Source organism: Hyla sarda, chromosome 13 (assembly GCF_029499605.1).
Source record: "Hyla sarda isolate aHylSar1 chromosome 13, aHylSar1.hap1, whole genome shotgun sequence".
Lineage (NCBI taxonomy): Eukaryota > Metazoa > Chordata > Amphibia > Anura > Hylidae > Hyla > Hyla sarda.
Window position 1 is genome coordinate 12113706 of NC_079201.1, and position 27339 is coordinate 12141044.

Sequence of the window (27339 nt, forward strand, 5' to 3'; positions counted from 1 at the left end):
TGTAACAAACCCCCTCCTCATGTAATCTCCTTATTACTGGGGTGACACACTGTAACAAACCTCCTCCTCATGTAATCTCATTACGACTGGGGTGACACACTGTAACAAACCCCCCTCCTCATGTAATCACCTTACTACTGGGAAGACACACTGTAACAAACCCCCTCCTCATGTAATCACCTTACTACTGGGGTGACACACTGTAACAAACCTCCTCCTCATGTAATCTCCTTACTCCTGGGTGACACGCTGTAACAAACCTCCTCCTCATGTAATCTCCTTTCTACTGGGGTGATACACTGTAACAATCCTCCTCCTCATGTAATTACCTTACTACTGGGGTGACACACTGTAACAAACCTCCACCTCATGTAATCACCTTACTACTGGGGTGACACACTGTAAGAAACCTCCTCCTCATGTAATCTCCTTACTACTGGGGTGACACACTGTAAGAAACCTCCTCCTCATGTAATCTCCTTACTACTGGGGTGACACACTGTAAGAAACCTCCTCCTCATGTAATCTCCTTACTACTGGGGTGACACACTGTAACAAACCTCCTCGTGTAATCTCTTTACTACTGGGGTGACACCCTGTAACAAACCTCCTCCTTATGTAATCACTTTACTACTGGGGAGACACACTGTAACAAACATCCTCCTCATGTAATCTCCTTACTACTGGGGAGACACACTGTAACAAACCTCCTCTTCATGTAATCACCTTACTACTGGGGTGACACACTGTAACAAACCTGCTCCTCATGTAATCTCCTTACTACTGGGGTGACACAATGTAAAAAAACCTCCTCCTCATGTAATCTCCTTACTACTGGGGTGACACACTGTAACAAACCCCCTGCTCATGTAATCTCCTTACTACTGGGGTGACACACTGTAACAAACCTCCTCCTCATGTAATCTCCTTACAACTGGGGTGACACACTGTAACAAACCTCCTCCTCATGTAATCTCCTTACTACTGGGGTGACACACTGTAACAAACCTCCTCTTCATGTAGTCTCCTTACTACTGGGGTTCGAATGCTGGCTGTCTAACCTTCTTATGGTAGTCAGAGCGGCGCCCCCATCAAGAGGGCGCTCTAGGCGGCTGCCTATTTTGCCTATTGGCAGAGCCGGCCTTGGTGCCGTCTCTCTAAACTCGCTGCTGGAATTTGTAGGTTAGGATGTTCTTGTTGTTTGTTAGACTTTTCATGAAGGTTTTTTCTTTTTAGGAACATTAAGAGTCAGCAGTGTCTTCTGCCAGGTCAGTATTCCGGAATACATAAAGGCAAAAATTCTGGGAAAATGTGTTTTTGTATTCAGTTTTTTTTTTCCCGGCTTCAATTCCTAAGTGCCATCTGACTGTACATCATTTGGTGTAATTCGTTATCTGCTTGCATTTATAAATGCTTTCATATACTTGTCTTTTTTACCGTCTGGTTGTTACACAATGTGGCCCGAATGTAAGTCCTGGGGGCATCCGAGTACTGGAAGCTACAGTTAGGACCAGTAAAAGGCAACTGCTGTAGCTGATATCCAGACGTGAAGTATCATTTAGATCAGTGTGGCCCAACCAGTGTGCCTCCAACTGTTGCAAAACGACAACTCCCAGCATTCCCGGACAGCCAACGGCTGTCCGGGCATGCTGGGAGTTGTCGTTTTGCAAAGTATAATACATTATAATTATATTATATCATTTTTGTATTACTATTTCACTATCGGAGCTATCACACCTGTTCGCTGACCCTTGTTGTTCTCGCAGTGAAGACTTTACGTCCCCTTAGGCAACAGAATCCAGATGTGGCAGCATTTTAAGCCCCCCGTATAGCTGAACATCTCTAGGGAACCCATCATTGTACTCCCTCGTACTGACAAATACATTGAAGATGTCTAAGGGACTTTTATCTCCGCTGACGGTTTACTCTGAATTGTGATGCGGGAAAAAAGAAATCATACTAAAGGCACGTCAAAAAGCAAGCGACAAAGATAAAAATATATCGTAGGGAAATAAACATTGTGATAGAACGACAAAAAAAAAAAAAACATGGGAGGAGATTTAGCATTTGTGTTTTGTTGTTGTTTTTGTTTGTTTTATTTCCACTGTTGTTGCTCATGCAACTTTTTGTGCCAAATTTATAAAAAACTAAAAAAGTGCAATCTTCTTTATACATTTTGCTTGAATTTTTCCCCCCTCTTTAAAGGGGTACGCCGGTGCTCCAAAATGTTCAGAACGCATGGAGCCGGAGGCCGTGATCGTGATAGGGGGTGAGATGTCTAGCAGCAGAGTACCCCTTTAACTTTTAGATGAGTGTATATAAACCATGCCTGGCCAGAGGTAGAGTACAGATGCACATAATTTTGCGTAATTTTTTTTTTTTATATTTAGATAATATTAAATAATAATATTACACTATGGTGAACAGAGCGAAAACTCGAATATTTCTAGCTAAAACATATAATAAAGGCTGAAAACACAGCAAAAGGGCAACATTATTCGCAAAATTGTGCAGTCACATTGGACAGGGAAAAGTCCCTCCTCTTACCCAGAACCACTTTCCCTGCTTACTTGCCTATCTGCCCTAGACAGCCAATCCATAAGAGATTTTTGGTGGAGCAACCCATGTGGTGGGCAATCCTTCCAACCTAATGATTGTTGTTATTAAGTAATGTCCTTTATAACATTTATTAATCACTTTTGAATTAAAGGGGTTGTCTAACAATACTACCCATGTTTGATGTCAAAAGGTATAATAAAGCAACTTACTAATATAAGCTTTAATGTTAAGTGACACTCTGAAAGCAGTCTAAACTGTCCCTTCTCCTCCTCCCCTCCTGTCAACACAGGACCAGACAAGTGATGTGAAAAGTAAAGTTGTTATTACTTCTCATGAGCTTTTTGTCTCATTAGATAAGGCAGCAGGGAGCCCGTTATGACAAAAACTACTGTGACTGAACAAGGCTTCATGCAGCCTTATCTTGAAGATGAAAGACAGGTAGGCACTTCTTATTGCAGCATCTTTGTAGCATGTAATAGGGAAGGTCAGGGATGAAATATGCACACACCTGGGGATGTTGCCCTGCGAGCGCAACATCAACATAAGTATATAGATAAATGTCAGGTCTTGGAGACTGACTGTATCCAGCTGTGTTTCACCCACAATCCAATCTAAAGGAGCCAGTGTAAGTGCTCGGAAAACTTTGCAGCCTTTTCAAAGTTTTCTGTTTTTCCAGCAGTTCCTTGTGCTTAGCAAAAAGAAAAATATCCAGCACAACTACCTAATACACGGGAGCACACTGCTGTGGCAAATACAGAGTATACAAAAAAGAAGGTTGCAGTAGCACTCTTGGTCAAAAAATGGAGGCTCTTAGCGCACTTTTTGATCAAAACGTGTCCCCCATCCACCATGCGGAGGTGGCCTCATTTTGGATGGGACCCTAACACTCATTTCACTCACCTCTGCTGGGCATATGGCCTTTGACTGGGTGACATACTGGATCCACTATCAATTTAAAAGGGTCCCATCCGAAATGAGGCCACCTCCGCGTGGTGGATGGGGGACATATATTGATCAAAAAGTGCGCTAAGTTCCTTGTGCTTATGCTGGCTCCTTTAAATTGGATTGATGCCTTATCTAGTGAGTCATAAAGCTAATGAGCAGTAATACCACCTTCCCCTTCACATTGCTAGTCTCCTCCCGGACAGATAGGAGGTGGAGCAGACTGCTTTCAGATCCTGTGACGTGAAGTCACAGCTTACAAAATCTGACATAAAAGACCTCTGCGCTATGGATAATACTGGCTAATTACATTATGCAGTATTAGTAAGTTGCTCTACTATACTTTTTTTACTCCAATAGTATTTTTGCCCCCTCAATGCAGTCATGCCCCCTCCCATAGACTTGCATTGAGGGGGCGTGGCCGTGATGTCACAAGCGAGGCATGACCGTGGCATCATGAGCCTCCGGCACTGCACCTGATGCTCTAAACAAACGCCGGGTGCAGCAGGGAGATCACGGGGGTCCCGCCACTGGTCTTTAGATAGGGGATAAGATGTCTAGGGGTGGAGTACCCCTTTAAGGGCAGTTTTTTTTCTTCTGTGATTAGGAAATAGCATCTATTTTTTATTTATTTTCCAAAGACACCTTTGCCCCTCGGAAATGCCGTTCAGGCTTATTCACATAGATTTCGCATCGGGATCCATAAGCTTCACGTTCCGCCTCCGACTTTGATGGGAGCCAGTATCGCTGCAATTCAAAGTGGAATTCCTAGAAATGCCTTATAGTATCCGTTAACAAATGTTGCATAAGTCTTATCCTGGAAGCCTCATATTTCCTTGGAAGAAATGTCACGCTGAAATTGGCGCGCTTTGTGTTCTTGTCATTGTTTGTCAGCTGAAAATAATACAAGACATATAGCATATCTAAGCGGCAAGATACATTGTGTAGAATTGAGCGCTACAGAGATTGCTGCCTTCACCTCCCCCATCGCTCTCCCTTACACTCTCTTCCCTTCAAACACATTGGTGCCGCTTCTTCCGTTCCTTTCATAGTGTTACTTTTTTTCCTAGGGCATTTTTCCCTTCTTTTTTGTTTTTTTATGGTAACAATGAAATGACTTTTGTTTATGTTATTCCAAAACGTACGTATAAATCAAGGTGACTTTCACAAAGAGGAATTTCTTACTCTGCTTCCGATTTGCATAATCCAAGCAAGCGATATGATAATGATGTTTGTTACAGACAGAGGGCGATAAATTAATACCGTTAAGTTTAAACTGCAAAAAGATGCAAAGCCGGGAATTTACAGCGACCGCCACCGAGCGCGCCTTTAAAATTTAATGGATTAGAATTTCCCACATAGGAAATGTTTTCATGACAAATGTTAAATCTGTAGTCCGGGGTCGTCTGAAAAGTGTTAAATATCACCTAAAGGAGAAGAGGACGTGATCGGACTGGAAACATCAGGTATTGTTTCTGTAAAGATACACTTTGACGTCTGTATTAAAGGGGTACTCCGCTGCTGAGCGTCTGGAACAAACTGTTCCGAACGCTAGAGTCGGCGCCGGTAGCTTGTGACGTTATAGTCCTTCCCCCCTCATGATGTCACGTCCCACCCCTCAATGCAAGTCTATGGGAGGGGGCGTGATGGCAGTCACGCCCCCTCCCATAGACTTGAATTGAGGGGACGGGGTGTGACATCATGAGGGGGCAGGACTATGAAGTCATGAGCTACTGGCGGTCACACCCCCTCCCATAGACTTGGATTGAGAGGGCGGGGCGGGACATCATGAGAGGGCAGGACTCTGACGTCACGAGCTGCCGGCAGTCACGCCCCCTCCCATAGATTTGGATTGAGGGGGCGGGGCGGGACATCATGAGGGGGCAGGACTATGACGTCACGAGCTGCCGACAGTCACGCCCCCTCCCATAGACTTGCATCGACGGGGCGGGGTGTGAAGTCATGAGGGGGCGGGGCTGAGCTACCGGCAGTCACGCCCCCTCCCATAGACTTGCATTGAGGGGGCAGGGTGTGAAATCATGAGGGGGCAGGACTATGACATCAAGAGCTACCGGCAGTCACGCCCCCTCCCATAGACTTGCATTGAGGGGGCGGGGTGTGACATTATGAGGGGGCAGGACTATGACAGCACGAGCGACCGGCAGTCACGCCCTCTCCCATAGACTTGCATTGAGGGGGCAGGGCATGATGTAATGAGGGGTAGTGCTATGACGTCATGAGCTACCGGTACCAGCTCCAGCAATCGGAACAGCTTGTTCCAAACGCTCAGCAACGGAGTACCCCTTTGAATATAGCAGCTGTGGTGCACGACAACATTTCTATGCAAATGAATGATAAACCGTAAAAGTAATAAACTGCTACGATTTTAGTAACATCATAATCTGAGATATAATGCACAGAAGGAGAAGGTTTCTATGAGATTTAGTTTATTTATTTAGCGTTTTTTCTTGTGTTTTATTCAGTTTTATTTGTAAAACACCAACACACGAGTAAGGAGCAAACCCCATCCCCCAACATGATCTCTAGAATGGTGTCCACCAGTATATAAATATCACATCAATTCACTGCTGTCTAAAATAAATAAATGCTATTTATTACAGATATATAAAACAACCAGCTGAGTACCTAGCATTGCCTGGTCTTCCTACCCAAACCTTGTGGGAGAGGAAAAGAAAGAATGATAAACAAATACCGCTACATACCCAGCTTTCCTAATCTCCAGCAAGTTGAAGCTCTTTGGGAAAGCTTGGTGGCCCACATACTGCATGCCACCCAGCTTTCCCAGGCTTCTAAAGCCCCAGCAGTGATCAGAAGTGCAGAAGTGCTGTCATGCCCTCTCCCTGCCACCACACTGATGTCTTTTTTCCCCTCTCACTCTTCTCTCAGCCGGTAATAAATCTTCTCTCCCCACCTGCTCTGTACCCTCTCCATGCTCTCTGCACTAACTATTCTCTGCACCTGCCTGCCAGACAGTTAAATCATACTTCATCATGCCATTGGTCCAGCGGCAGAATGTTTAAAACTCCCTGACAATCTCCGCAGCCTGAGAGTAACACAATTAGGACATGTATGGGAAGCCCCATAGACTTTCATAGGACTTTTGTTTTATCCTTTGTCTACGAAGAATGAGGGAATCAGAACATCCCTAGACTCTAATACAATTTTATTTGACATACAAGAAACATGTGTCCCAGCTGTTGGCTGTCCAAATGTACTGGAAGTTGTAGTTTTGCAGCAGCTGTAGGTCCACAGTTTGGAGACTTTGCCTGTAGGAGATGCCCACTCGTCTGACCAGCACTGGCAGGGGATCAGGGCAGGTCAGTATGCTTTCTTTTTTTATTTTTAATGCACCCTGATTTACTTTTAAAACCTTTTTCCCCACTAGAATACCCATTTATCTTAAATGCGGTCACCATAGAATTCAAAGCTCTGTTGAGTAGAACTGGGGGGAGGTCTGAGTGAATATCTGAAATATTACAAGATTGAGGAGAATACATAAAATAACTAAAACAATGTAAAGAAAAATGGGAAGCATTTTCAAAGCAACAACATTTTTTTGTTGTTGATTTTTTCATGAAATATTGTGTAAAGTGCAATAATATAGCAAGAAAAACGAACTACAGAGAGCACAATCACATAAAGCAGTCCATATATAATGAAGCCATGCAACAGTTCCCAGACTTATTCAGTGGCCAAAGCTGGAGTAAATGATACCACTGACGGGGTGCTAAGTCGACAAAGAATGCAGTATCGTGATCCATAAATGTAGAAAGAAATGATCGCTTGCACTCATCGTCCTCGTAGAGTATTTCGTCACGGGCCCTCCGTGCAGCAGGTAGATGCGGGCGCTCAGAAGCTAAGAGCAGTTTTTGCCCACAGCCGTGTGCTTCTTCCGGCCTTAAAGGCCGGAAGAAAAGGCGAAAACAGCTGTTAGCCTCTGAGCGCCCGCATCTAGCAGGGAGATCTCTAGATGTGGGTGCTCAGAGGGTAACAGCGTCTTTCGCACACAGCCGTGTGCTTCTTCCGGCCTCAAAAAGGCCGGAAGAAGCACACGGCTGTGGGCGAAAACAGCTGTTAGCCTCTGAGCGCCCGCATCTAGCAGGGAGATCTCTAGATGCGAGTGCTCAGAGGGTAACAGCCTTTTTCGCACACAGCCGTGTGCTTCTTCCGGCCTCAAAGGCTGGAAGAAGCACACGGCTGTGTGCGAAAACAGCTGTTAGTCTCTGAGCGTCCGAATCTAGAGATCTTCTTCCTACACGGAGGGTCCGTGACGAAATACTCCACGAGGAAGGTGAGCGATCATTTCTTTCTACATTTATGGATTGTGCAATTGTGCCTTACGATGTGGACAATGCATTTCATTACACTTTGGAATCTCTTCACACATATATGTCACTTACATCTGATTCTAACATCACGCACAAGCGAGCGCGGAGAGAATCTGATGGAGCGGTGTTAGCCACAGAGTGCGACCTTTTCCATCAAGACTTAACAATAAGCCGTATCTACCGATGCTAAGTAGGTAACGCTATAGACAAATACATCATTACACAGGGAGGTGTATTTAAGGTCGTTTAATTCATACCTAACATATTTTTTCTGTATGTGTGTGAATGATTTACATAATGCTTTCCATATTCAGCTATTACTAATATGATAATAATAATAATAGTCATAATAATAATACTGATATTTAATATAAGACTCATTATTATTATTAATAACTAATTATAAAGTAATAACTAATTAAAATAATAGGAATTAATAATAACAGTAACAATAATAATAATAATAATAACAGTAACAATAAAAATAAATAATACTAACTAATTAAAATAATAGGAACTAATAACAGTAACAATAAAAATAAATACATTTTTATCATAATTATCACTATTATTATTGTTATTATTATTATCATCATCATCATCATCATCATCAAAATCATCACTTTACAGGGGTACTCCGGAGGGAATTACTTTTTTTTTTTGCAAATCAACTGGTTTGTAAATTACATCTATTTAAAAATCTTAATCCTTCCAGTACTTATCAGCTGCTGTATGCTGCACAGGAAGTTGTGTAGTTCTTTCCAGTCTGACCACAGTGCTCTCTGCTGTCACCTCTGTCCATGTCAGGAACTGTCCAGAGTAGGAGCAAATACCCAGAGCAGCCTCTCCAGCTCCAACAGTTCCTGACACGGACAGAGGTGTCAGCAGAAAGCACTGTGGTCAGACTGGAAAGAACTACACAACTTTCCGTGGAGCATACAGCAGCTGATAAGTATTGAAAGGATTAAGATTTTCAAATAGAAGTTATTTACAAATCTGTACAACTTCATAACAGGCATTATATTATAAAAAAAATGTCCCCCCCTCCGGAGTACCCTTTTAATTAATACATTTTTATTTTATTTGTTGGAGGATAATAAACAGGGCTGCCATCAGAAATTTTGGGGCCCCTTACACAGCGCAAGGCCTGCCCCCCCCAGACTCCTCCCCACCTATGCCCCCCTCCTGCCCGCTATCTTCCGTATCATCAATAAAAAAAATTTAAACCACAGGACCAGGAAAACAAGAACCCATTAGTTAAATGGGGAAGAGAGAGGAGATATTATCACCATACATATTACCATCATACAGTTACTGACCAAATCCTGTATACTGAGACCAATAATACCAGTATACAAGGAAGAATATTATCACTATACATATTACCATCATACTGTTACTGACCAAATCCTGTATACTGAAACCAATAATATCAGTATACAAGGAGGAATATTATCACTATACATATTACCATCATACGGTTACTGACCAAATCCTGTATATTGAGACAAATCTTGTATACTGAGACAAATCCTGTATACTGAGACCAATAATACCAATAATATCAGTATGCAAGGAGGAATATTATCACTATACATATTACCATCACACTGTTACTGACCAAATCCTGTATACTGAAACTAATACTACCAATAATACCAGTATACAAGGAGGAATAATATCACTATACATATTACCATCATACTGTTACTGACCAAATCTTGTATACTGAAACCAATAATATCAGTATACAAGGAGAAATATTATCACTATACATATAACCATCATACGGTCACTGACCAAATCCTGTATACTGAGAAAAATCTTGTATACTGAGACAAATCCTGTATACTGAGGAAATTTTCTCCCCATACAGTGACCATATAGTGATACATATCAGTTCTACACAGGCTCTGCAGACCATATACGGTATTACATACAGTTGCATCAAGTGACGTCTTCTCTGATCAGAATCTTTCACTTTCCTTTTTCTTCTCCTTCCGGCCCAGACCGTCATGACGACTTCTTCCTTTCACTCGTCTCCACAGAACCTGCCAGACAAACATTTTAGGCTCCGCACTTTTCCTGCACCTATAACGCTCCATACAGTAATAATAGAGTGGCTAGATAAGTGGGTTGGGGAAGAGTAACTAGGTCCATCCCCCATCCATTAGGTAGTTAGGTCGCTCCAGAAAGTAGACAGGTCCCTTCACATAGTTTCCCTCGTTACACAGGTGTCCAGAGTAGGGAGGTACCATCTGTAGGTAGGTCCCCGTGTAGATAGCTGCCCCTTGTAGATAGTTACTCCCTGTATGCAGTAGTATCCCCCTATAAGTAGGGGTAACTCCCTGTAGGTAGGTCTCCCTGTATATAGTTGCAGCCCCCCCATATACAGTAGTACTCCCCCCCTTTAGGTAGGTGTTTAGAAGCAGCCCCCTTAGGTATTAATAGCAGTAGACCCCTTAGGTGGTAATCAGTAGTCCCCATAGGTAGTAATCAGTAGCCCCCATAGGTAGTAATAACCAGCAGCCCCCTTAGGTAGTAATAAGTAGCCCCCTTAGGTAGTAATAGCCAGCAGCCCCCTTAGGCAGTAATCAGTAGCCCCCCTTAGGTAGCATTAGCCAGAAGCCCCCTTAGGCAGTAATCAGTAGCCCCCCTTAGGTAGCATTAGCCAGAAGCCCCCTTAGGTAGGAATAAGTAGCCCCCTTAGGTAGAAATCAGTAGCCCCCCTTAGGTAGTTATCAGTTACCCCTCTTAGGTAGAAATCAGTAATACCCTTAGGTAAAAATTTGTAGCCCCCTTAGGTATGAATATGTAGGTAGAAATAAGTAGCCCCCTTAGGTAGAAATATTTAGCCCCCTTAGGTAGGAATATGTAGCCCTCTTAGATAGGGATATGTAGCCCCTTAGGTAACAATAGGGAAAAAATATATATATATTTACCTGGCTCCAGCGCTGTCCATGGCCCCTTCTCTTCTGTCTTCTTCTCCAGTCTTTCAAGTGCCGGAGCGCAGAGGACGGAAGCCCAGGTCTCTTGTCGGCGCCTGCATAATGTGGGCGGGCCATGTGAGTGATTGACAGGGCGAGGAGCCAATGGCTCTTTGCTCAATCAGCCGAGCCCAAGTGCCAAATTGAACTATAGGCGCTTATAGTTTAATGCGTCCTGAACCGGCCATGAAAGCAGGAGACCACTGTGTAAACAGCAGTCCCCTGCTTCTGTGCTGCGGCAGCTGCAGGGGGGAGTAGTGAGGGCCCGGGCCACCAGGAAGCTCGGGCCCCTTACTGGAGTACTGACTGTACCCCCCTGATGGCGGCCCTGATAATAAAGAAAATAAATACAAATAAGACACTTTAAACTCTCCATAAACAATTCATCCTGCACAGGGCCTGACAATGCCGGATGTTTTACCGCTCTACAACCTCACACCGGTTTCCATTCAGACAGTAATGTGATCTGTTCAGGTTCACTTCTACTTGACCTATCTATTGGCTGTAACATCTAATGCAGGATCCATAATTTATTTAGTTATTCAGGCAGTGTCCTTTAGTTAGACAGAAATTGGCTTTTCTCCAGCCCTCTACCCCCTTTACTGACAATATGACTCTATTCACAGTAACTAGCAAGCTCCAGCCCAATCCTTTTCCTTTAACATTTTCCAAGGGCCTCTATAGTTTATTAAGTTGATTAGTGTATATATAATAAAAATCAATAAATGAATGAATAAATAAATACATACGTAAATAAATACATACGTAAATAAATACATAAATAAATATATAAATACATACATAAATAAATAGTTAACCTCTTACAGACGCAGGGCATACAGGTATGCCCTTTCATCCTGGTACTTAAGTATGCAGGGTGTACCTGTACACCCTAGTCCCATTAGCTAAACCACACGGTCGATGGCGTACACGTACAAAAATACAAACATTTTTGGTACTTCATATACCATTAAAAATTTATTAAAAAACGATCAAAAAGTCCAATCGAAACAAAAATGGTACCGATAATAACTACAGACCACCGCCCAAAAAGTGAGCCCTCATATATCCCCATATGCAGAAAATTTTCAAAGTTATAGGGGTCAGAATATGACAATTTTAAAAAAACTTGTTTTTTTAAACCTACATAAATTGGGTATCCTTGTAACTGTATGGACCTACAGAAAAAAGATAAGGTGTCATTTTTACCGAAAAAGCCCCAAAAAGTTACAAAATGGCGTTTTTTTTATTTCACCCCACAAATATTTTTTTTGTTTCGCAGCACATTATGTTGTAACATAAGTGATGTCATTGCAAAGTACAATTGGTGATGCAAAAAACAAGCTCTTATATGGGTCTGTAGGTGCAAAATTGAAAGCGTTATGATTTTTCAGAAGGAGAGGGGAAAAAAAAGAAAGTGGGAAAAAAAGAAAATTTACCTGGTCCTTTAATAAATAAATAAATATATGAATAGATATAATAAATACATAAATACATGAATAAATACAATAAATAAATAAATACAGAAATACTCTTTTCAAAAATTCCCTGCCAAATCAGTGCCAGCTGCCAGCTGTGAGCACACTCAAGTGTCAAGCCACACAACAGCGGCCTAAAGATGATCTGTCAGCTTTCCTGACACATTTTTTTTCTTAATTCTGACACTTCTTTATAAAAGAACAGTTCTGAATATTTTTTTACTAAGCCATGGCATTGTATTAATGAATTGACAACTAGGAGTCACCTTTCTTCTTGTCAGTTTACTACAATATCAGAATGTGTAGGGTTATGCCTTATTGCAGTGTTTCCCAACCAGGGGGCTTCCGGCTGTTGCAAAACGACAAAGCCTGGACAGCCAAAGGAAGCACCCTTGGTCCCGCCATTTCACCTGGTGGTCCACCACACTAATATATGGAGGTATACAGTCCTCTTTGCCGATACAGATATACACTGCAGATTTACATGCAAACCTTTCTGATTTTCAATGTGGGTGGGGGATGCCATTTCAATTTACGGAAAAGACAGAATTGCCCTTGATAGTGGACATAATTTTCGGCCACATATGACCCACCTCTCCTGGCACGATAGCGTACGCCATTTGTCAAGCTGCAAATATACAGTTGTATATAATGTGGCTAGATGGCACTGCTTTTTAAAAAATACATTAGTCAGTGCGTGCACAAGTACTATATATGAAGAATATAAATAAACCAATATAGGGGAAAATATAATTTTCTATGTTTCTGATATTGGCTTACGTTGTACATTTATAGGTGTTTTGTATGATATATGGTTCTTTTACATATGTTTTTTGTGTGTGCCCCTGGTTTGCTCACCTATTAGGACATGATGTTACCAGAACACGTCTTTATTGAAATATAACAAAAACTTGAGGATTTCGAAGGTAACGAAGGTCGTAAATTAAGAATCTCATCTCGCAAGTCTTTGAAGTCTCACTTCAAAGACTACAGTTCTAAGCCAATATAAAAGCGAAAACCACATCTCCTCAAAGTTTTACTTACCTGAACGCAGTTGTTGGTAATTGTAGAATTTCCTATGCGGCTTTCTAGGTACCTTACTCCGATGCCACTCAGTTGTCATGTTGTCATAGCCCGAACCGGCTTCAGGGGCTCCAGGAGGATTTTTCATTTTTTGCTTTGTTTCACTTTAATTATAGTAACGAGAAACCTGCCAGTTCTTCTGTTATAGTAATTACTTGTATTCCCCTAAGAAGCCGTCATCCCAGAGCTCCCTCCTTAGAACTTCGCATTGTGTGGTTACTCTGTAAGGATTTGTTCCCTTCATATGGCTATCCTTTGGAAACGTCTACTTGATTTTTTTTTTTCAAGGGCTGTTTATAGTTCCATTGGTTTTTATCAGGGCATCTGTTGTGGTCAAAAGTGCCCATTTGATTGGGTGCAGCCTGGCCGCCAATGAGTCAACAATTGGATATTCTAGAATCCTTAGTTGCCGAGCTCACTTCTTTCTCTGGAGCATTGGCGGACCAGTCCAACTCCAGGTGGGGAACATAAATAAGGCCCTAATGCTAAAAGAGGATCGGGAGAATTGGAGCATCTACTGGAATGTGCACATCAAAGGCTATGGACCCTGTTCCAAAAGCCGTCGATAAAATGTTTACAGACCTTCTTGGTAAAGATAGAGCCGATGCTGTTGTTGTGGAACGCATCCCCGAGCAGCACGATCCGAGCCCCAACCAAGTGACCCATCCCACCCACCCCCAACCCTAGGGATGCTATTTCTGGGTTGCTACAGGTTGAGAAAAGAGGGTACCCAGCACTCACCAATAATGCAAAGTGAAGATTTATTGTGTCATAGTGTGGTACAAGGATGCGTTTCGGCATGGGAGCCTTCCTCAGCTGTCTGCCTAGTCCTTGTACACACTATGACATAATAAATCTTCACTTTGCATCAATGGTGAGTGCTGGGTATCATCTTTTCTCTACCTGTGGCTTTAACCTACCTCGTGCACCACTGCAGATTCCATGGAAGTGCCGACATATCCCTATTTATGGGTTGCTGTCTTAAGGTATGTTCACACGGCTGAATTTCCGCACAAGATGTTTCTGGAGTGGAATCCTGATTTCGGCATCTGTAAAAGCATTGAACCTGTTCAATGTTTTTGCGAATTGTGCAAGAAAATGCATTGCCGTATATGAGATAACACATTTCCAAGTGGTCCCCTAGTGGCCGCCGGTTAGTCCTGTTTTTCACACGGACATTATGCACATTTTACTTCATGTCAACATAGCCGTATGTGGATACTGTGGCCATCGTATTATCTGCTACAAGAAAATGCCCTAATCAGTATGAGGATTCCGAGATGGCATTCGTCCAAGACATAGCGCCCTTCACGTTAGAAAAGCTGCGCTTTATGAAACCACTCTTGGAGGTCCTGAGAGTTACAACAGGTTACAATATGCCTGGCTCGACCCATGTGGGTTGGCTGCAAATAAAAATGGATGTCAGGTCAATATCCTTACACCAGAGGATCTGGCCTTTCTGTGAAATTCTACCTGTGGAACTTCCATCCTGGCTCTGGATTACCATGCAGTATACCTTGCCCATGTTTTAATCATGGACGATGGTGACCAGAACCAGGCAGAACAAGCAGAAACAGATGTTGATCAGTGGCCACCTGAACTTTTAGCATGCCTTTACCACTGTCTTTCTTTGGCCCTCTTAGTGTACTGTATTTGTTAGGATGCTTTAGATATTTGTGGTGACACGGGGGTGCAAGGATTCCTTATAATTTCGTGACGCCAGGGCACCGTTAGCCTATACACGGTTCGAGGTGGAGACAGCTTCTCCTGGGCTAGACACAGGGAGTAAAGAAACCCACCGATGTTGGATTAGGGATAACAGCCATTTCCTAAGCAGGGTGCAGATGGTATTACATGCAGACAGTATGGAGCAGAGTGGAAGGAATGCAGTGTAACCGTTGGAAGTCCTGTTGTCTTGCTGGAATTTATGGTGCTTTTCACCCACTTGATTAATAATACTGACTTGAGATAAGAGACTAACGATTCTCCAGACCAGCTAGGATTCTGACAAGGTCCAGTTACTTTCTTCGCCAGGGCTTGACTTTCTGCTGTACAGGGGATCCCCTGCAGAATGGCTGGAAGACTTTAGAAGAGATATTTTCTTAGGCTTCCCTCAGAGTTCTCCACACAACTTCACCTCCTTTCGTCACTTGTGCCCAGCATGAGCTCTCACAGTAACTGAACTGGGGCTACTCCTCCCCCACTACACTATATACCTAACAATTTAGGAGTTCCCATTGGGCAGGCAGGGTCACATGGCTTACACTGCTTCTCACTCTTAAAGGTATAACACACATAAATAACATATTTTACAGTGCACATGAGAAACATAATAAAACATGATAAAGACGTTGAACATTTAAAATACAGCGGACAGTCACTTAGTGGGCCCAACACCTGTGCTGCAGGCTTGCCCGAGGAGATCCACATCTCTCAGGACACCACATATTTCTCCTTGGGACTTTTTTCCACACTTTTCTTTCTTTAGACTGTTGTCGTGGACAAAGACTACCGTATTTTTCGCCGTATAAGTCGCACTTTTTCTTCCCCAAAACTGGGGGGGGGGAAAAGTTGGTGCGTCTTATACGGCGAATACACACCTATCGCCGCGGTCCCTGCGGCAATCAATGGCCGGGACCCGCGGCTAATACAGGACATCACCGATTGCGGTGATGCCCTTTATTAACCCTTCAGACGCGGCGATCAAAGCTGACCGCCGCATCTGAAGCGAAAGTGACACTAACCCGGCTGCTCAGTCGGGCTGTTCGGGACCGCCGCGGTGAAATCGCGGCGTCCCGAACAGCTTACAGGACACCGGGAGGGACCTTACCTCCTTCGACGTCATCACGTCATCGCGCACGCCGTCCCGTCATCCAATAGGTGCGGTGTGCGTAGCGACGTGATGATGGCGACGGAGAGCGTGGATCCCGGGGAAGAAGACGTCCGGGGCGACCCCAGGGAAACGGTGACAGCGATGGAGCGACATCCAGGGCAGCAGTGACGGGTATTCTGGGAGTTGTAGTTTTGCAACATCTGGAGGTCCGCAGGTTGAAGATCACTGTTAGGTTCAGAATCTTTTTTTTCTAGGTTTTGCACCTTTAAAATTGGGTGCGTCTTATATGCCGGTGCGTCCTATAGGGCGAAAAATACGGTACTTCAGCACTCTACTTCTGTCAATCAGCTAATGCCATTATTCCTTTGTTATTAGTTTTTTCCCCTTTCCCCATACGGTTGCATTGCCACTTCTGACTGCACTACCCAGGAGTGTACCTATGAGAAGCTGTCTCCACCTTGGACCGTGTATAGGCTAACAGTGCCCTGGCGTCACAAAATGATAAGGCATCCTCGTGTCACCACAAATATCTGGAGCATCCTAACAAATACACTAAGAGGGCCAAAGAAAGACAGGGTAGGCATGCTATTAGTTCAGGTGGGCACTGATGGGGTCATGAGGGACGTCTGTTTCTGCTTGTTCTCCGGGGTGCATAGCACATAGGAAATGTTCAAGGACTCTGAGTTAAACGTTAAAGATTCTTCAATCTACCCCATTTAGGACTCATTGCTTTCTCCTACTTTTGATATATGTATCCGGCTACACGGTTTGTACCAGGAGTCCTGCTCCGTGTGTATTGCCTGTTATTTGTTAGATGTTTATTGTCCTACAGGCATTGTTGCTAATCCATTTACCGCCGTTCACTCAGGAGTTGATTTATTGTCCTTTTACTTCGGGCTTGCTAAGCAGGCTGGCTGTTTTTATTCTTTAGTATCCGAATCTGTAGATTTATGTCATTTTTGGATTTGTTTTCACTGTTAAAAATAAAATTAAAATAAAAGCTGATTTAAAAAAAAATGCCCATTTGTGTCTGTTAGGCTGCATTCACATCTCGTTTTTGCAATACGGTTCCCTTATCAGGTTTTTTTTGTAAAAAAACGTATGTCTCAAAACTGGACCAAACCATATGCAACCGTGTACAACTGAATATACCTCTGTACGGTTTTAAACCATATACGGTTTGAAAACGGATGTCCGGTTGCATACAGTTTAATACATATAAAAAATAATTAAAAAAACGTATGCGATTTTATGTTTTTCCTTAATTAAAGGGGTATTCCAGGAAAAAATTTATTTTTATATATCAACTGGCTCCAGAAAGTTAAACATATTTGTAAATTAGACTCCAAATAAGTCTAGACTAGAACTAGAACCGTCCACCAGGGTAGTAGAAAACAGTGTCCCAACTTCCTGAGGAAGCTCAATGGAGCGAAACATATGTAGGGGTATTGCATGTGTATTTGGTAAGGCTCATCATGTATTTGTGTATTATGTACGGTGTGTCTATCTCCCTCTCTGCCTATGTACTCCTATTGTTAGGATTGTAATATTTTACTATGGCAGAATATAGGGTTTGATACTTTTTTTGTCATTTTTTTACTGGCCTACCTTTTTGCATGTATTCCGTGATCTATTTCCTGTGAGTGTCATTTTAATACATTTTATATTGTGTGTACTTTAAAGGGGTAGTCCAGTGGTGAAAAACTTATCCCCTATCCTAAGGATAGGGGATAAGTTTGAGATCGCGGGGGGTCCGACCGCTGGGGCCCCCTGCGATCTCTCTGTACGGGGCCGAAGCAGCGGCCGACACACCCCCTCAATACATCTCAATGGCAGAGCCGGAGATTGTCGAAGGCAGCGCTTTGGCTCTGCCATAGAGTTGTTTTGAGGGGGCGTGTCGGCCGCCGCTTCGTGCGGAGGTTGACACGCCCCCTTCCTGCGGGCTGTCGGGGCTCCGTACAGGAGATCGCAGGGGGCCCCAGCGGTCGGACCCCCCGCGATCTGCAACTTATCCCCTATCCTTAGTATAGGGGATAAGTTGTTCACCACTGAGTCACCACTGGACTACTCCTTTAATAAAGTTGGTTTATATTTTCATTATAATTTTGGAGTGTCTCCCTATTTTTTGGAGTATATATTTGTAAACTACTTCCATTAAAAAAATCTTAATCCTTCCAATAATTATCAGCTGCTGAAGTTGAGTTGTTCTTTTCTGTCTGACGACAGTGCTCTCTGCTGACATCTCTGTCTGTCTCGGGAACTGCACAGAGTAGAAGAGGTTTGCTATGGGGATTTGCTTCTACTCTGGGCAGTTCCCGAGACAGGTGTCATCAGAGAGCACTTAGACAGAAAAGAACAACTCAACTTCAGCAGCTCATAAGTACTGAAAGGATTAAGATTTTTTTTATTGAAGTCATTTACAAATCTGTTTAACTTTCTGTCGACATGCCCCCTTCCATAGACATGAATGGAGGGGGTGTGCTGTGACATCACGAGGGGGCGTGGTCGTGACATCACAATCACGGCCTCCGGCTCAGAGCGTTCTGAACAACATGTTCAGTACGCTGGAGCACCGAAGTACCCCTTTAACTGAGAGGCATTTTATACCCCAAAGTGCTTGACATGTATCTGAATTAGAAAAATAATCAGGGGATTCAGTCCTCCAAGTCTCTATGTTGGGATAGTTAGGGAGGGAATGGCAGAAAAAGGGGAAAAAAAGAAACAAAGGAAGAAAAAAAAAAAAGGGGCAAAAAATAGGGCATAGAAAGGTGGGTAAAAAATACCAAAGATGTATTTACTTATTAGGTTCAAACTAAAAAAATACGTTTCCTTGGAGACATCTTCACACCTTTAAATAATCAATAAATAATGAACTAATTAAGAAATTAGTTCAATTTCTATGGAAATACAGCCACTAAGTAACATCTGCTCATGTCTGCAATACGGCTGCTTTACCAGATAGATAATCTGTTCAGGAGACTGTGAAAGCTGGGGGGAGTACTGTGAGCACTGTACTGTGTACTGCATTCCACCCAGCTTTCTCAGTCTCCTGAAGAGAATATCTGTCACTGCTGTAGTTCTTCAGGAGACTGGGAAGGCTGGGTGGCGCACATACTTCATGTTACCCAGCCTACCCAGTGTCCTGAATCTCCAGCAGAGACAGACTGCTCCCCCTCCCTGCACTTCTGGACTGAAGCAGAGCTGCCATGCCCTCCACCTGCTGATGTCTTCTCCCCCCCACCCCCCCACTCTTCTCTCAGACCGCAATAAATCTTCTCTTTTCCGCCCGCCCCCTCTCCCTGGCTCACTAGCAATTCCCTGCACCTGCCTGCTGGACAGTTAAATCATACTTTACCATGATGTTTGTTCAGCTGCAGGATGTTTAAAGCTCCCGGACAATCTCCGCAGCCCAAAGGAAACGCTATCAGGAGATGTCCCATAAACTTGCATGGGATTTCTAGTACATCTTCTGCGGCTGTGGAGATTTCCCGAAAATTGTGTTTTAAACATCCTGCTGCCGGACCAAGATCATGGTAAAGTATGATTTAACTATCCGGGCTCCATTCTTTTTTTCTCAGGCTGCAGAGATTGCTGGTATCAGGACTATTACTCAGGTGGAAAACTTTTTTTTTTTAATCAACTGGTGGCAGAAAGTTAATCAGATTTGTAAATTACTTCTATTAAAAAAAAAAAAAAATCTTAATCCTTCCAGTACTTATTAGCTGCTGAATACTACAGAGGAAATTCTTTTCTTTTTGGAACGCAGAGCTCTCTGCTGACATCACAAGCACAGTGCTCTCTGCTGACATCTCTGTCCATTTAAGGAACTGTCCAGAGCAGCATATGTTTGCTATGGGGATTTTCTCCTACTCTGGACAGTTCCTAAAATGGACAGAGATGTCAGCAGAAAGCACTGTGGTCATGATGTCAGCAGAGAGCTCTGTGTTCCAAAAAGAAAAGAATTTCCTCTGTAGTATTCAGCAGCTAATAAGTACTGGAAGGATTAAGATTTTTTAATAGAAGTAATTTACAAATCTGTTTAACTTTCTGGCACCAGTTGATTTTAAAAAGAAAATGTTTTTTTTTTAATTGTATTTATTTCTGTAAAAGCACAATGCTTTAATAGCAGCTGTGTTGTATTTTTTTACTATATACTGTAATATTGCTATTTTTAGTTAACGCAATGTGCGGGGATCAAACTGAGTTTTTTTTGGCAGGTCTGTAATTGACATCAATCCAAGAGGCTTACCGTAAGAAATATCTCTCGGGAGCAAAGATTTGGTTGGAGAACGGTGATAAATTTAAAGCAGTTATTATGAATAATCACACACATAACTTACCTGCTATGGATATATATTCCCCTAAATGAGGAAAACGTGGAGATCCACATTGTTACTTTGCTATGATTGAAGCGCAATTTAGTCTGATGTCTCGTAACATTTCAGCACTTTAAAACCATAAAAAACCATCAAAAGTTGGAAAGTTTGGAGCTAAAATCCCACCTATGTATCGATTTAAAGGGGTATTCCAGGAAAAATTATATATATATATATATATATATATATATATATATATATATATATATCAACTGGCTCCAGAAAGTTAAACAGATTTGTAAATTACTTCTATTAAAAAATCTTAATCCTTTCAGTACCTATGAGCTTCTGAAGTTAAGGTTGTTCTTTTCTGTCTAAGTGCTCTCTGATGACACGTGTCTCGGGAACCGCCCAGTTTAGAAGAGGTTTGCTATGGGGATTTGCTTCTAAACTGGGCGTTTCCCGAGACACGTGTCATCAGAGAGGATTTAGACAGAAAAGAACAACCTTGACTTCAGAAGCTCATAGGTACTGAAAGGATTAAGATTTTTTAATAGAAGTAATTTACAAATCTGTTTAACTTTCTGGAGCCAGTTGATATATATATATATATATATATATATATAAAAAAAAGTTTTTTCCTGGAATACCCCTTTAACCTCTTAAGGACCAATGACGTTGTGGAACGTCATGGCACCCTGGGCTTTAAGGACCAATGACGTTCCACAACGTCATGGCATTTTCCGGTCTCTGCCGCTCGCCGGGCAGAGATCGGAACTGGATGCCTGCTGAAATCCTTCAGCAGGCATCCAGGGCAAACGCCGAGGGGGGCCATGTAGGCCCCCCATGTCGGCGATCGCCGCAAATCGCAAGGGAAATCGCCCTTGCGATCTGCGGCGATACCGGGCTGATCGGGTCTCTGGGACCCGACCGCCCGGTAATTTCGCATGATCCCGGCTGTCACAGACAGCCAGGACCATGCTAACGTATAGGAGCGAGGTGGCAAGCCGGCCACCTCCTCCGATCCCCTGCGATTCTTCGGTTAGTTAACCGACCAATCGCAGGAGGGGGGGCGGTTACTTCCTCCCGTCCTGCCCGGCCCCTTGAAGTCAGGAGAGGACGGGAGGAAGACCGGAGGACGTGGCGGGGGACGGGGGAGTGCTGGGGACCGGCCCCGGTACTTACCTCGTCCCTGAAGACCCGGATCCTGGCGGCGGAGACGGCGGCGGCGGCGACAGGTGAGTAGATCTTCAGCCGCGGTCGGGCCCTTTACAGCAATGCACGTCGCCGTAAAGCGACATGCATTGCTGTAAAGGGACCCTGTAAACTACAACTCCCAGCATGCCCAGAAAGCCCTTGGCGTCTGGGCATGCTGGGAGTTGCAGTTTTGCAACATCTGGAGGTCCACAGTTTGGAGACCACTGTGCCCTTCCAGATGTTGCAAAACTACACATCCTCAGCATGCCCTTACTGTCCAGGCATGCTGGGAGTTGTAGTTCTGCAACATCTGGCCCTTCAGATGTTGCAGAACTACAACTCCCAGCATGCCTGGACAGTTTTGGCATACTGGGAGTTGTAGTTTTGCAACATCTGGAAGGGCACAGATTGGGAACCACTATTAGTGGTCTGCAAACTGTAGTCCTCCAGATGTTGCAAAACTACAACTCCAAGCATGCTGGGAGTTGTAGTTCGGCAACAGCTAGCTCTAAAGATATTGTTGAACTACTACTCCCAGCATGCCTGAGAATGCTGGGAGTTGTGGTTTTGCAACAACAGGAGGCACACTGGTTGGGAAACATTGTCTGTTTCCTAACTCAGTGTTTCCCAACCGTGTGCCTCCAGCTGTTGCAAAACTATAACTACCAGCATGCACTGATGGACTGTGCATGCTGGGAGTTGTGGTTTTGCAACAACTCCCAGCATGCACCCCCCCCTCCTGTGAATGTACAGGATACATTCACATGGGCAGGGGGCTTACAGTGAGTATCAGGCTGCAAGTTTGCGATGCAGCAAATTTTGCGCGGCAGCTCAAACTTGCTGTAATCCCCCGCCCATGTGACTGTACCCTAAAAACACTACACTACACTGACACCAACACAAAATAAAAAGTAAAAAACACTACATATACACATACCCCTACACAGCCCCCCTCCCCAATAAAAATGAAAACGTCTGGTACGCCACTGTTTCCAAAATGGAGCCTCCAGCTGTTGCAAAACAACAACTCCCAGTATTGCCGGACAGCCGTTGACTGTCCAGGCATGCTGGGAGTTTTGCAACAGCTGGAGGCACCCTGTTTGGGAATCAATGGCGTAGAATACCCCTATGTCCACCCCTATGCAAGTCCCTAATTTAGGCCTCAAATGCGCATGGCGCTCTCACTTTGGAGCCCTGTCGTATTTCAAGGCAACAGTTTAGGGCCACATATTGGGTATCTCCGTACTCAGGAGAAATTGCCTAACAAATTTTGGGGGGCTTTTTCTCCTTTCACCCCTCATGAAAAGGTGAAGTTGGGGGTCTACACCAGCATGTTAGTGTAAAAAAAAATTTTTTTTACACTAACATGCTGGTGTTGCCCCATACTTTTCATTTTGACAAGAGGTAAAAGGGAAAAACGCCCCCCAAAATTTGTAATGCAATTTCTCCCGACTACGGAGATACCCCATATGTGGGCGCAAAGTGCTCTGGGGGCGCACAACAAGGCCCAGAAGGGAGAGTGCACCATGTACATTTGAGGTGATTTGCACAGGGCTGGCTGATTGTTACAGCGGTTTTGACAAATGCAAAAAAAAAAAAAACTCACATGTGACCCCATTTCGGAAACTACACCCCTCACGGAATGTAATGAGGGGTGCAGTGAGAATTTACCCCCCACTGGTGTCTGACAGATCTTTGGAACAGTGGGCTGTGCAAATTAAACATTTTGTACAGCCCACTGTTCCAAAGATCTGACAGACACCAGTGGGGGGTAAATGCTCACTGTACCCCTTGTTACGTTCCTCAAGGGGTTTAGTTTCCAAAATGGTATGCCATGTGGGGGTTATTTTGCTGTCCTGGCACCATAGGGGCTTCCTAAATGCGACATGCCCCCCGAGCAAAATTTGCTCTCAAAAAGCCAAATATGACTCCCTCTCTTCTGAGCATTGTAGTTTGCCCGTAGTGCGCTTCAGGTCAATTTATGGGGTACCTTCATACTCATAAGAGATGGGGTTACAAATTTTGGGGGGTATTTTCTGCTATTAACCCTTCAAAAATGTGAAATTTGGGGGGGAAACACACATTTTAGTGAAAATTTTTTTTTTTTTTTTTTTACGTATGCAAAAGTCGTGAAACCCCTGTGGGGTATTAAGGCTCACTTTATTTCTTGTTACGTTCCTCAAGGGGTCTAGTTTCCAAAATGGTATGCCATGTGGGTATTTTTTGCTGTCCTGGCACCATAGGGGCTTCCTAAATGCGACATGCCCCCGAGCAAAATTTGCTCTCAAAAAGCCAAATATGACTCCTTCTCTTCTGAGCATTGTAGTTCGCCCGTAGTACACTTCAGGTCAACTTATGGGGTACCTCCATACTCAGAAGAGATGGGGTTACAAATTTTGGGGGGTATTTTCTGCTATTAACCCTTGCATACATGTGAAATTTGGGTGGAAACACACATTTTAGTGCCATTTTTAAAACATTTTTTTACATATGCAAAAGTCGTGAAACACCTGTGGGGTATTAAGGCTCACTTTATTCCTTGTTACGTTCCTCAAGGGGTCTAGTTTCCAAAATGGTATGCCATGTGGGTATTTTTTCCTGTTCTGGCACCATAGGGGCTTCCTAAATACAACATGCCCCCCAAAAACCATTTCAGAAAAACGTACTCTCCAAAATCCCCTCGTCGCTCCTTCGCTTCTGAGCCCTCTACTGCGCCCGCCGAACAATTTACATAGACATATGAGGTATGTGCTTACTCGAGAGAAATTGGGCTACAAATATAAGTATACATTTTCTCCTTTTACCCCTTGTAAAAATTCAAAAATTGGGTCTACAAGAACATGCAAGTGTAAAAAATGAAGATTGTGAATTTTCTCCTTCACTTTGCTGCTATTCCTGTGAAACACCTAAAGGGTTAAAACGCTGACTGAATGTCATTTTGAATACTTTGGGGGGTGCAGTTTTTATAATGGGGTCATTTATGGGGTATTTCTAATATGAAGACCCTTCAAATCCACTTCAAACCTGAACTGGTCCCTGAAAAATTGTGATTTTGGAAATTTTGTGAAAAATTGGAAAATTGCTGCTGAACTTTGAAGCCCTCTGGTGTCTTCCAAAAGTAAAAAATCGTAAATTTTATGATGCAAACATAAAGTGGACATATTGTATATGTGAATAAAAAAAAAAATTATTTGGAATATCCATTTTCCTTACAAGCAGAGAGCTTCAAAGTTAGAAAAATGCAAAATTTTCTATTTTTTCATCAAATTTTGGAATTTTTCACTAAGAAACGATGCAAGTATCGACAAAATTTTACCAATAACATAAAGTAGAATATGTCACGAAAAAACAATCTTGGAATCAGAATGATAGGTAAAAGCGTCTTAGAGTTATTAATGCTTAAAGTGACAGTGGTCAGATGTTCAAAAAACGCTCTGGTCCTAAGGTGTAAAATGGCCTGGTCCTTAAGGGGTTAATTTAGTTAACAGTAAAATTACACTAAGGGTGCGTTCCCACAGGGCGTATACGCAGCGTATTTGACGCTGCGCAAAATGTATGGCAGCAGCGGGAAATACGCTGCATATCCCTTGCTCACTATACACACAGGGCTTTCCGGCGGCAGCCCTATGTGTGTAGTGAGTTTTGGAGGCGGGGCCGTGTGCCGGCGTATCTGTGACGCGCGGCTCCGCCTCCAAAACTCACTACACACATAGGGCTGTCGCCGGAAAGCCCTGTGTGTATAGTGAGCAAGGGATACGCAGCGTATTTCCCGCTGCTGCCATACATTTTGCGCAGCGTCAAATACGCTGCGTATACGCCCTGTGGGAACGCACCCTAAAGAGTGCAAATGCCTGCAAGAAAAAAAAGCATAAACGAATAAGAAAAATGGGTGTGCCGAATACTCATATGTGAGGGTATTCTTGTTTAGAAACGAAGGGACATACAGTATTCAAAACTAGTCATAGGACTTAAAGGTTTTTGTTTTTTTAATCAACTGGTGCCAGAAAGTTGAACAGATTTGTAAATGACTTCTATTAAAAAATCTTAATCCTTCCAGTACTTATTAGCTGCTGAATACTACAGAGGAAATTATTTTCTTTTTGGAACACAGGGCTCTCTGCTGACATCACGAGCACAGTGCTCTCTGCTGACACCTCTGTGCATTTTAAGAACTGTCCAGAGTAGGAGAAAATCCCCATAGCTAACATACGCTGCTGTGGACAGTTCCTAAAATGGACAGAGATGTCAGCAGAGAGCACTGTGGTCAGGATGTCAGCAGAGAGCTCTGTGTTCCAAAAAGAAAAGAATTTCCTCTGTAGTATTCAGCAGCTAATAAGTACTGGAAGGATTAAGATTTTTTTTATAGAAGTAATTTACAAATCTGTTTAACTTTCTGGCACCAATTGATTTGAAAAAAAAAAAAAAGTTTTCCACCGCAGTACCCCTTTAAAGGGGTACTCCGCTGCTCAGCATTTGGAACAAACTGTTCTGAATGCTGGAGCCGGCAACTCGTGACATCATAGCTACGCCCCCTTATGATGTCACGCCCCGCCCCCTCAATGCAAGTCTATGGGAGGGTGCGTGACAGCCGTCACGCCCCCTCCCATAGACTTGCATTGAGGGGGCGTGGCGTTACATCATGAGGGGGCAGGGCTATGACATCACAACTTCCGGCTCCAGCGTTCGGAACATTTTGTTCCAAACACTGAGCAGCGGAGTACCCCTTTAAGGAAAGATGATGCAATAACACCCTAAGGTCTCAGGATGAATAACAGCCAATAAACTAATAAAAAAGCACCAAAATTTTACACCAATCTGGTTTACGGAATCTAAGGTACCCACCTGGGTATTCGCCATTCAAGGCAGGAGGACTTCGCTGCCAGGGACCCAGGTGTCAGGTGACAAACTAATAGGGCAGACAAACCCAGTGGACCCTGAATGGTTGAAGAAAAAGTCAACAAGCCAGAGTCAGAACCAGGAGGGCAAGGACTAACAAATCAAGACAGCTGGCAAAGGGTTTACTGGTTAAAGGGGTACTCCCGTGGAAAACTTTTTTTTTTTTTTTTTAAATCAACTGGTGCCAGAAAGTTAAACAGATTTGTAAATCACTTCTATTAAAAAATCTTAATCCTTCCAGTACTTTTTAGGGGCTGTATACTAAAGAGAAATCCAAAAAAAGAAATGCATTTCCTCTGATGTCATGACCACAGTGCTCTCTGCTGACCTCTGCTGTCCATTTTAGGAACTGTCCAGAGCAGGGGAAAAATCGCCATAGCAAACATATGCTGCTCTGGACAGTTCCTAAAATGGACAGCAGAGGTCAGCAGAGAGCACTGTGGTCATGACATCAGATTAAATGCATTTCTTTTTTGGATTTCTCTTTAGTATACAGCCCCTAAAAAGTACTGGAAGGATTAAGATTTTTTTTAATAGAAGTGATTTACAAATCTGTTTAACTTTCTGGCACCAATTGATTTAAAAAAAAAAAAAAAGTTTTCCACGGGAGTACCCCTTTAAACAGTCCAGATTTACAAAGCCATGAGAGCACTAGGAAATCAAAAGTCAGCATGTGCCAGACACTTATTTGCGTCACCA

The 27339-nt window shown here is 43.3% G+C and overlaps 1 long non-coding RNA gene across 3 annotated transcripts in view; it reads right to left on the reverse strand.

The window, feature by feature from the left end:
* Positions 1–27339, reverse strand: part of LOC130297287 (uncharacterized) — a 184040-nt gene that overhangs the window by 11182 nt on the left and 145519 nt on the right. For 2 of the 3 annotated variants that reach the window (XR_008849470.1, XR_008849469.1), the window contains exon 4: positions 26587–26678. This is a non-coding gene — a long non-coding RNA (uncharacterized LOC130297287). Of the gene's footprint in view, positions 1–16810; positions 17206–26586; positions 26679–27339 lie in introns of those variants that run through there. The other variant, XR_008849468.1, reaches the window with a different exon arrangement.